We start from the raw sequence: 11,326 nt of genomic DNA, 5'->3' as shown, positions 1-11,326 counted from the left end.
AAGCTTTGGGTTTGTTAACAGAGAGAAAATCCATTAGCAAAATATAAAGCATGATCCTCCCTTCCTCATTTGACAGATGAAGAAAGTGCTTATCAAGAGTACACAGACATTCAACATTTCATTCCCAGTGCTTTCATATGTGGTACCTATTCCGTAATTAAACCAGGTATCTTTCTTAGCAAATCTTATTCTAAACTTCATAGGATTTCTAAACATCAATCAGTAAAACATACGTACACTTGCCTCTAAGTCTTTGAGGAGGCTTGCAAAACAAAGGGAGTTTCAAAAGTTGCTGTGAGCCAGGGAGGGGAGGATTTTTATAAAATTACCTATGAAATTATACGTGACACGCAAAATGATATTCAGCAATAAGTAAAAGTTCTGATTTATTATTGTTTGTAGGCTATACTGTAGCGTCGCATACTTTCTACTATATCAATGTGTAAATCCTCATATTGTTTCATATTTCATGAAACAATATGAGGATTTTCAGAATACATATTTATAGTGAGAAATTATACAGCATATAGTGTCTCCTAACTAGTTATATTTCAAGTCATAGTTTATGCACTGTGAGTGTTATAAGGGATGGTATACATTTCTTTTTGTGAACACTGATTTTCTCTGATCCATATGATATAGATAATGTATGTAAAAACAATGAAACAAATTTATTTAAGAATAACCCTGAATGGACAATCCAAAAAATAATAAGAAGAAGAACAATATTATTATAGTGGGTGCTGTGGTGCATTGATGGGATTCCCCTTCAGGACACAGGCACTTACTCCCTCAGCTGACTGCTCACAAATTGGTCCCTCCCCAGCAATTCCCCGGGAAATGCCTAGTTCATTTGAGGTACAGAGGACAGTCCCCCTTCCACATTTTAGGGCAACTCTGAATGTAACCAATGGAACTGATTATTTGATACATACATACATACATCGAATTTCTACACTGGTTACACACCTGACAATATATTGATATAGTTTTGACTTTAAACAGCCAAATTTGTTTTATTTTTAATTTTTTAAAATTTACTCATGTATTTACCATTTCTGCTACTGTTCATTTCTTTTAGTATATCCAAATTTCTATCTGGTGTGTCCTTTTCATTTTATTGAATAACTTTCAGTCACATTTCTTTCAGTGCAGGTTTACTGACAATCTTTTTTTCAACACTTTTTCTCGAAAAATATTTATTTTGGGCTTCATTTTATTATAACTTTATTAAATTTTAATTGATGTATAATAAACTGCACATGTTTAAATTGTATGATTTGACCAATTTTGACATTCATATAGAGACGGGAAACCATCACCACAATCAATACAGTAAACATTTCTATCATCCCCCCAAAGTTTCCTTGTGCTTTTTTTCAATTCCTGCACAGCTCTCTGATAATCTCTGAATTACTTATTACTACATTTTAGCTTGCATTTTCTAGAATTTGATAGAAATAGAATTATACGTGGGTCCTATTGTTTGCTTGGCTTATTTTACTCAGCATAATGATTTTTAGATTTGTTTAGACTGTTATCAGTAGTCTGTTGCTTTTTTTTTTTCTGAAAAAGTTTTATTGTGCACAGCGGGAGAAGGCTCACTCCTTCTTGGCTGCTGCCTTCCTCATGGCAGCCGGGACATTGCTCAGCTTCTCTCTCTTCCTCTTGGCACGGATGTGTGTCCCCACCCTTTTCCTGATGAACTTGAGGGCCCGCTTGTCCTTGGAGACCTTGAGCAGCCATGGCCCGCCGCTCATAAGGGGTGAAGCAGCACACCTCCCGGATCATGTCCCGCACGAACTTGGTGTGCTTGGTGAGGCACCCGCGGCGGTGGCTGTGCCTTGGCTTGCTCACTTCTTGGTCACCTTGTGGCCCTTGTTGAGGCCCACAGCCATGGGGTAGCACAGAGCTATGGCGGCTGCTCTTCAATGGCTGCCAGGGTGGAAAAGCCAGTAGTCTGTTCCTTTTTATTGCTGAGTAGCATTCCATTATATAGATATTCCACAGTTGACAAACAGATACCGGTGGGTGAAAAGCAAGAGAATCTTAGGACATCTTTTTTTTTTAATTAATTAATTTACTTATTTTAACATCTTTATTGGAGTATAATTGCTTTATAATGGTGTGTTAGTTTCTGCTTTATAACAAAGTGAATCAGCTATAAGTATACATATAACCCCATATCTCCTCTCTCTTGCATCTCCCTCCCACCCGCCTTATCCCACCCCTCTAGGTGGTCACAAAGCACCGAGCTGAGCTGATTTCCCTGTGCTATGTGGCTGCTTCCCACTAGCTATCTATTTTACATTTGGTAGTGTATATATGTCCATGCCACTCTCTCACTTTGTCCCAGCTTACCCTTCCCCCTCCCCATGTCCTCAAGTCCATTCTCTAATAGGTCTGCATCTTTATTCCCATCCTGCCCCTAGGTTCTTCATAGCCATTTGTTTTTCTTTTTAGATTCTCTATATATGTGTTAGTATACGTTATTTGTTTTTCTCTTTCTGACTTACTTCAGTCTGTATGACAGACTCTAGGTCCATCCACCTCCATACAGATAACTCAATTTCGTTTCTTTTTATGGCTGAGTAATATTCCATTGTATATATGTGCCACATCTTCTTTATCTATTCATCTGTTGATGGACACTTAGGTTGCTTCCATGTCCTGGCTATTGTAAATAGAGCTGCAATGAACATTGTGTTACATGATTTTGAATTATGGTTTTCTCAGAGTATATGCCCAGTAGTGGGATTGCTAGGTTGTATGGTAGTTCTATTTTTAGTTTTTTAAGGAACCTCCATACTGTTCTCCATAGTGGTTGTATCAATTAACATTCCCACCAACAGTGCAAGAGGGTTCCCTTTTCTCCACACCCTCTCCAGCATTTATTGTTTGTATATTTTTGGATGATGGCCATTCTGACTGGTGTGAGGTGATACCTCATTGTAGTTTTGATTTGCATTTCTCTAATGATTAGTGATGTTGAGCATCCTTTCATGTGTTTCCTGGCAATCTGTATATCTTCTTTGGAGAACTGTCTATTTAGGTCTTCTGCCCATTTTTGGATTGGGTTGTTTGTTTTTTTGATATAGAGCTGCATGCATTGCTTGTACGTTTTGGAGATTAATTCTTTGTCAGTTGCTTCATTTGCAAATATTTTCTCCCATTCTGAGGGTTGTCTTTTTGTCTTGTTTATGGTTTCCTTTGCTGTGCAAAAGCTTTTAAGTTTCATAGGTCCCATTTGTTTATTTTTGTTTTTATTTCCTTTTCTCTAGGATGTGGGTCAAAAAGGATATTGCTGTGATTTATGTCATAGAGTGTTCTGCCTATGTTTTCCTCTAAGAGTTTTATAGTGTCTTGCCTTACATTTAGGTCTTTAATCCATTTTGAGTTTATTTTTGTGTATGGTGTTAGGGAGTGTTCTAATTTCATTCTTTTACATGTAGCTGTTCAGTTTTCCAAGCACCACTTTTTTTTTTTAACATCTTTATTGGAGTATAATTGCTTTACAATGGTGTGTTAGTTTCTGCTTTATAACAAAGTGAATCAGCTATACATATACATATATCCCCATATCTCTTCCCTGTTGCATCTCCCTCCCTCCCACCCTCCCTATCCTACCCCTCTAGGTGGTCACAAAGCACTGAGCTGATCTCTCTGTCCCAGCACCACTTATTGAAGAGGCTTTCTTTTCTCCATTGTATATTCCTTCCTACTTGATCAAAGATAAGGTGACCATATGTTCATGGGTTTATCTCTGTGCTTTCTCTCCTGTTCCCTTGATCTATATTGGCTCCAGGGTCTTGCCACTGGTATGCACACAGCAGTGAAGGTCAGTGACAGGAGCCAGGCAAATGACAGGAAGTGCACAGCCGTAGAGGCTATTCCCCAATGCAAGCACAGCAGTGTAGGTCAGCCACAGGGGTCTAGAATGGCATCTTTCACTTATGCAGCCACAGAGGCTGGGGCTGGTTGCCAATATGGGTCCTGGGCTCCAGCATGAGGTGAGGGGAGTGAGGAGGAACTGTAGTGGCTAGTGTCTGCAAACACAAAATCTCACTGGGGAAAACCTCAGTGTTAAAATCTCCAAGAGTTTCCACGATGGCTATACTGGCCCTTGGTTTCTTAGGCAGTGAGAGGAGGCCATTGGGAACTGCAGTTACTCCTGCTGGTGGCTGATACTATTGGACCCTGCCCTTCTTTTCTTCCTTATTCCAAGTCATCTTTATTATATCTCAGCTTTGCAGTTTCTGGGTGAAGTAAAAGTTGAAGCAAGTTCCTTGTGCAGTGCCCCCAAAAGCTACAGATGTTTGTTTCTCACCCCACTCTCGCTTTCCTGGCTTGGGGAACTCTTTTGAGCCATGGAGTTCCCTCTTGGCATTGAGCAGTACTGGCCTGGGTAAAGAAATGATGCAGGCAAAATGAAGCTGTTCTTCTTTTCCTTTTAGTGCAATTATTCTCAGTTTTCTTGTTCCACTGTGTTGCTGAAGTTTCTTAATTGGACTCCTGAGCACTCCTGGAGCTATTTCTGTTCATATATAGCTGTCTAATTGTTGATCTTTGTGCAGGGATGGAGGCTGGGGTCTTCTATCTTTGGTGATATTCTCAAAAAATGATCTTCTTATTCATAAATGAAAATACGGCTGGGCATTCCAATTATTTTCATTTAATACAAAATAGTTCTCATTTAGAGTACTACATTTTATAATATTTTATAAACATTCCTACTCAAACTACAAAAGCACACAAGGAGGAACACAACCTAACATAATAAAACAGCATAATTCTGTACTTTAGAGTCTTTAAAATATACATTAGTCTAGATAAAAAGTTTAAAGTTCTCCTACTTCACAATCGTTATGAAATCTCATCATTGTCTGAATCTTAAATAGATAGCAGCCAGCCATTATGTAGCATATGGGATTGCTATGGAAGTCCATATGCTTTGTAACAGTTGGTGTTCAAATGAAAATGTGTGAAGTCAAATAAAAATGTGGCCCAGACAACAAAACCTAATTACCAGCAGCATCAAACTGCAGGCTTTCTTTCAAACTACCTATATAACTTTTTCTGGTGCTTTATAGATCTTTGGTAAAATCATTTTTGACAGACTTATAGATTATAATAATATAACCTTTTTTGAAAAACTAAAATTAAAGATTATAAGTATAACTTTTATTCTAGTTTTAATCAACTGATTAATAAAGATGATAGTTTCCTTCTTCTCTAAAAACTATCCAAAAGCCAAAAGCAACAAGATAAATACAAAAAAAAAAAAAAAAGAGCCATCATCTGTGAGACTAGGAGATATCTGTATTTCAAATGCATGCGTGTATTTATGTGCACATTTATGTATCTTTGCAAGTATGCGTGTAGTTCAAGACTGTGGGAAGACAGAGGGAATATTCATCGCTAAATACATAAATTAAGTCAAACAAAAACATTATTCTTTAAATTAATAGCAGAATCCGAAATTAAAATCTAATACTACCTCTTTGGAAACATGAAAACATATATGCAGGCTAGATGGCTATATTTCCTGAATCAGATTTTGGTATCAATTCTTGAGAAGCAGGAAAGGCAGGGTTATACAGGGAATCTTATAAACAAAAAATATATGTATTTTCAAGAAGCTTCTGACTGGAGAGGAGTGAAGATGAAGAGACATTCTCCATTGTGACTTGTCTTTGTGAGTAATATATGCTGACCATGAAGACATAAAACTTAAAAGAGCCCACACTAAAGAGTAGGTCAGAAGAAGAAATTCTTTCATTCTGGAAGTTATCTTTATTCCTATTCAGATATGAATACCCAGAAAATAATTTGTTCAGAAATCATTAATATCCTTGCAATAAAATAGGAATTAGTTATAATAATACGTGTATTACAAGATAAAAGAAGAGGAAAAAATCATGGCAGTGGAAGAATATAAGTAAATGTGGCATAGGGGAAATGAAAACTGTGACATAATATATTGCCATCAATTAAAAAATTATTGAAACAATCTCCTGTATAAAATAAGGTTGTAAAGATGAAATAGCAGAATATTCTGAAAAGTGTGTGTGTGTGTGTGTTCTGTGTGTGTGTGAGTGTGTGAGAGAGAGAGAGGACTGTGAGATGGCAGAGTTGCAAAAAAAAGATGCCTGCAAAGAATGAAAGCAAAGTTGAAAGCTGCACAGGGACTTCCTGGTGGCACAGTGGTTAAGAATCCCCCTGCCAATGCAGGGGACACGGGTTTGAGCTCTGGTCCAGGAAGACCCCACATGCCATGGAGCAACTAATCCTGTGCACCACAACTACTGAGCCTGCGCTCTAGAGCCCATGAGCCACAACTACTGAGCCCACGTGCCACAACTACTGAAGCCTGCATGCCTAGAGCCCATGCTCCACAACAAAGAGAAGCCACCGCAATGAGAAGCCCACATCAGGTATATAAATTCTCCATACTAATATATATATTTTTCAAGGAAATAAAGTGTGATGAACATTAGTTAGAGCCAATTTAAATATTAAACTTCCTGGTATTTCACAATGGAAGAGAAATGTTTTCATGCACCCATGAAATGTGCATATAACATTGATCATTATTTAGACTACAAAGAAAATCTTCATAAATTACAAAAAAATGTTTTAAAATTACAGATAATACTCATGTCATAATGATATCAGATATGAAATTAATCTAGGTGAAAAAGGGGACTTCCCTGGCGGTCCAGTGGTTAAGACTTCACCTTCCAATGCAGGGGTTGGGGTTTGGCTGGTCGGGGAGCTAAGATCCCACATGCCTTGTGGCCAAAACACCAAAACATAAAACAGAAACAATATTGCAAGAAATTCAATAAAGACTTTTAAAAAAATCTAGGTGGAAAAAATGCTGGAAGTTGAAAAACCTAACACCTAGAAATTAAATATGTTAATTAACACACAAAAAAAAATACATTCTAAGTTTCAAGATAAACTTAAATCTCAAATAGCAGAATATATACGGAAAAGAAAAAGAAAGGGAAAAAATGTAACCAGAACCTTTAAATGTATCATTTAAAGCTTGTGTTTCCTTATTTATTTTCATTTTGGATGATCTGTCCATTGGTGAATGTGGGGTGTTAAAGTCCACTATTATTATTGTGTTACTGTCCATTTCCCCTTTTATGGCTGTTAGCATTTGCCTTATGTATTGAGGTGCTCCTATGTTGGGTGCATAAACATTTACAATTGTTATATCTTCTTCTTAGATTGATCCCTTGATCATTATGTAGTGACCTTGTCTTTTGTAATAGTCTTTATTTTAAAATCTATTTTGTCTGATATGAGAATTGCTACTCCAGCTTTCTTTTGATTTCCATTTGCATGGAATATCTTTTTCCATCCCCTCACTTTCAGTCTGTATGTGTCCCTAGGTCTGAAGTGGGTCTCTGTAGACAGCATATATACGGGTCTTGTTTTTGTATCCATTCAGCCAGAATATGTCTGTCTTTTGTTTGGAGCATTTAATCCATTTACATTTAAGGTAGTTATCAATATGTATGTTCCTATTACCGTTTTCTTAATTGTTTTGGGTTTGTTATTGTAGGTCTTTTCCTTCTCTTGTGTTTCCTGCCTAAAGAAGTTCCTTTAGCATTTGTTGTAAAAATGTTTTGGTGGTGTTTAATTCTCTTAGTTTTTGCTTGTCTGTAAAGGTTTTAATTTCTCTGTCGAATCTGAATGAGATCCTTGCTGGGTAGAGTAATCATGGTTGTAGGTTTTTCCCTTTCATCACTTTAAATATGTCCTGCCACTCTCTTCTGGCCTGCAGAGTTTCTGCTGAAAGATCAGCTGTTAACCTTATGGGGATTCCCTTGTATGTTATTTGTTGTTTTTCCTTTGCTGATTTTAATACTTTTTCTTTGTATTTAATTTTTGATAGTTTGATTAATCTGTGTGTTAGCGTGTTTCTCCTTGGATTTATCCTGTATGGGACTCTCTGTGCTTCCTGGACTTGATTGATTATTTCCTTTCCCACATTAGGGAAGTCTTCAACTGTAATCTCTTCAAATATTTTCTCAGTCCCTTTCTTTTTCTCTTCTTCTTCTTGGAACCCTATAATTTGAATGTTGGTGTGCTTAATGTTCTTCCAAATGTCTCTGAGACTGTCCTCAGTTCTTTTCATTCTTTTTTCTTTATTCTGCTGTGTGGTAGTTATTTCCACTATTTTACCATACAGGTCACTTATCTGTTCTTCTGCCTCAGTTATTTTGTTATTGATTCCTTCTAGAGAATTTTTAATTTCATTTATTGTGTTGTTCATCATTGTTTGTTTGCTCTTAATTCTTCTAGGTCCTTGTTAAACGTTTCTTCTATTTGCTCCATTCTATTTCCAAGATTTTGGATCATCTTTAGTATCATTACTCTGAATTCTTTTTCAGGTAGACTGCCTATTTCCTCTTCATTTGTTTGGTCTGGTGGGTTTTTACCTTGCTCCTTCATCTGCTGTGTATTTCTCTGTCTTCTCATCTTGCTTATCTTACTGTGTTTGGGCTCTCCTTTTCACAGGCTGCAGGTTCATAGTTCCCATTGTTTTTGATGTCTGTCCCCAGTGGCTAAGGTTGGTTCAGTGTGTTGTGTAGGCTTCCTGGTGGAAGGGACTGGTGCCTGTGTTCTGGTGGATGAGGCTGGATCTTGTCTTTCTGGTGGGCAGGACCGCATCTGGTGGTGTGTTTTGGGGTGTCTGTGGTCTTATTATGATTTTAGGCAGCCTCTCTGCTAATGGGTGGGGTTGTGTTCCTTTCTTGCTAGTTGTTTGGCATAAGGTGTCCAGCACTGTAGCTTGCTGGTCGTTGAGTGGAGCTGGGTCTTAGCATTGAGATGGAGATCTCTGGGAGAGCTTTCGCCATTTGATATTATGTGGAGCTGGGAGGTCTCTGGTGGACCAATGTCCCGAACTCGGCCTTCCCACCTCAAAGGCTCAGGCCTGACACCTGGCCAGAGCACCAACACCCTGTCAGCCACACAGTTCAGAAGAAAAGGGAGAAAAAAATGAAAGAAAGAAAGAAAAAAATATAAAGTTATTAAAATTAAAAAAATTATTAAAAATTTTAAAAAGTAAAAAGAAAAAAAAACAACAACACAAAAAAACTGTCAGACAGAACCCTAGGACAAATGGTAAAAGCAAAGCTATACAGACAAAATCACACAAAGAAGCATACACATACACACTCACAAAAAGAGAAAAAGGAAATATATATATTTAAAAAATAAAAAGGAAGAGAGCAACCAAATCAATAAACAAATCTACCAATGATAATAAACTCTAAATACTAAACTAAGATAAACATAAGACCAGAAACAAATTATATGCAGAAAGCAAACCCCAAGTCTACAGTTGTTCCCAAGTCCACCTCCTCAATTTGGGATGATTCGTTGTCTATTCAGGTATTCCACAGATGCAGGTACATCAAGTTGATTGTGGAGATTTAATCCGCTGCTCCTGAGGCTGCTGGGAGAGATTTCCCTTTCTCTTCTTTGTTCACACAGCTCCCGGGGTTCAGCTTTGGATTTGGCCCCGCCTCTGCGTGTAGGTCGCCTGAGGGTGTCTGTTCTTTGGTCAGACAGGAGAGGGTTAAAGGAGCAGCAGCTTCAGGGGCTCTGGCTCACTCAGGCCGGGGGAGGGAGGGGTATGGATGTGAGGCAAGGCTGCAGGCAGCAGAGGCCGGCCTGACGTTGCGCCGGCGTGACGTTGCCCCAGTGTGAGGCACGCTGTGTGTCTCCCGGGGAAGTTGTCCCTGGATCACGGGTCCCTGGCAGTGGCGGGCTGCACCGGCTCCCGGGAGGGGAGGTGTGGAGAGTGACCTGTGCTCGCACACAGGCTTCTTGGTGGCAGCAGCAGCAGCCTTAGCGTCTCATGCCCGTCTCTGGGGTCCGCGCTGATAGCCGCGGCTCGCGCCCATCCCTGGAGCTCCTTTAAGCGGCGCTCTGAATCCCCTCTCCTCGCGCACCAGGAAACAAGGAGGGAAGAAAAAGTCTCTTGCCTCTTTGGCAGCTCCAGACTTTTCCCGGACTCCCTCCCGGCTAGCTCCAGTGCACTAACCCCTTCAGGCTGTGTTCATGCCGCCAACCCCAGTCCTCTCCCTGCGATCCGACCGAAGCCCGAGCCTCAGCTCCCAGCCCCCGCCCACCCTGGCGGGTGAGCAGACAAGCCTCTCGGGCTGGTGAGTGCTGCTCGGCACCGAGCCTCTGTGCGGGAATCTCTCCGCTTTGCCCTCTGCGCCCCTTTTGCTGCGCTCTCCTCCGTGGCTCTGAAGCTTCCCCCCGCCACCCTCCTTCTCCACCAGTGAAGGGCTTTCCTAGTGTGTGGAAACTTTTTCTCCTTCACAACTCCTTCCCATTGGTGCAGGTCCCGTCCCTATTTTTTGTCTCTGTTTATTCTTTCTTTTGCCCTACCCAGCCAGGTATGTGGGGAGTTTCTTGCCTTTTGGGAGGTCTGAGGTCTTCTGCCAGCGTTCAGTAGGTGTTCTGTAGGAGTTGTTCCACGTGGAGATGTATTTCTGATGTATTTGTGGGGAGGAAGGTGATCTCCACATCTTACTCCTCCGCCATCTTGAAGGTCTCCCCCTAGGGCAAAGTTCTGACTAGGGTGCTGTTGAACATAACAAAATGCAACAACTAGACCAGAATCTATGAACTTTTTGAGAAAATAGCGTTGCCAATACTCACCAGACTGAAAATGCTTTAATTGTACAAGAAATAAAATTAGGGTCTCTTACTCTACTCGAGCAGGAGACATGCTGTCCTTCAGGAATGGCCTAATCCCCAGCCTCCAATAATAGATGATAGGTAAGTAGGTACATAGATAGATAAACATTTATTGTAGAATTTTTGTAATATGAAAATATTGGAAACAAACTGGTTAAATAAAATATGGGGTATGGTTCAATATTGAATGTTAGGAGTGACTGAAAAAATGAGACATCTCTATAAGAAAGGACATACAAATTTACCAAAATAAAATTTTCAATAAGAAATCAAGATGCCATATTTGTGTGCTAAATGTAATTCCTTGCTTTCTTCTGTAACCTGCTCCTGAAAATATGTTGCATAGCAAATTTTCAAATAACATGAGCCTGTAACCCATGATTAATGAGTAAATAATAATGTACTATAGCACATTCAAAAATTACATTAGTACATTTCTTACTTTTGAAATCCATTTCACTTCATTCTTTTTGATCTATATACATATATCATTAAACTGTGAGCCTGTAGTATATTATATAAACTTTTCATCTACAAAAACAGTGATTTAAACCCAAAAGAGTTCTTGATAAATCAAAGTTGAGTTAACAAT

General features: G+C 39.2%; 1 pseudogene; it reads right to left on the bottom strand.

The window, feature by feature from the left end:
* Nucleotides 1-1,601: 1,601 nt before the first annotated feature.
* LOC118905006 lies at nt 1,602-10,765 on the bottom strand (annotated as a pseudogene).
* Nucleotides 10,766-11,326: the final 561 nt, after the last annotated feature.

Source organism: Balaenoptera musculus, chromosome 12, assembly GCF_009873245.2.
Source record: "Balaenoptera musculus isolate JJ_BM4_2016_0621 chromosome 12, mBalMus1.pri.v3, whole genome shotgun sequence".
Classification (NCBI taxonomy): Eukaryota; Metazoa; Chordata; class Mammalia; order Artiodactyla; family Balaenopteridae; genus Balaenoptera; species Balaenoptera musculus.
The sequence above is the reverse complement of the archived record's forward strand: the minus strand, read 5'-3'. Positions and strand labels throughout refer to the sequence as shown.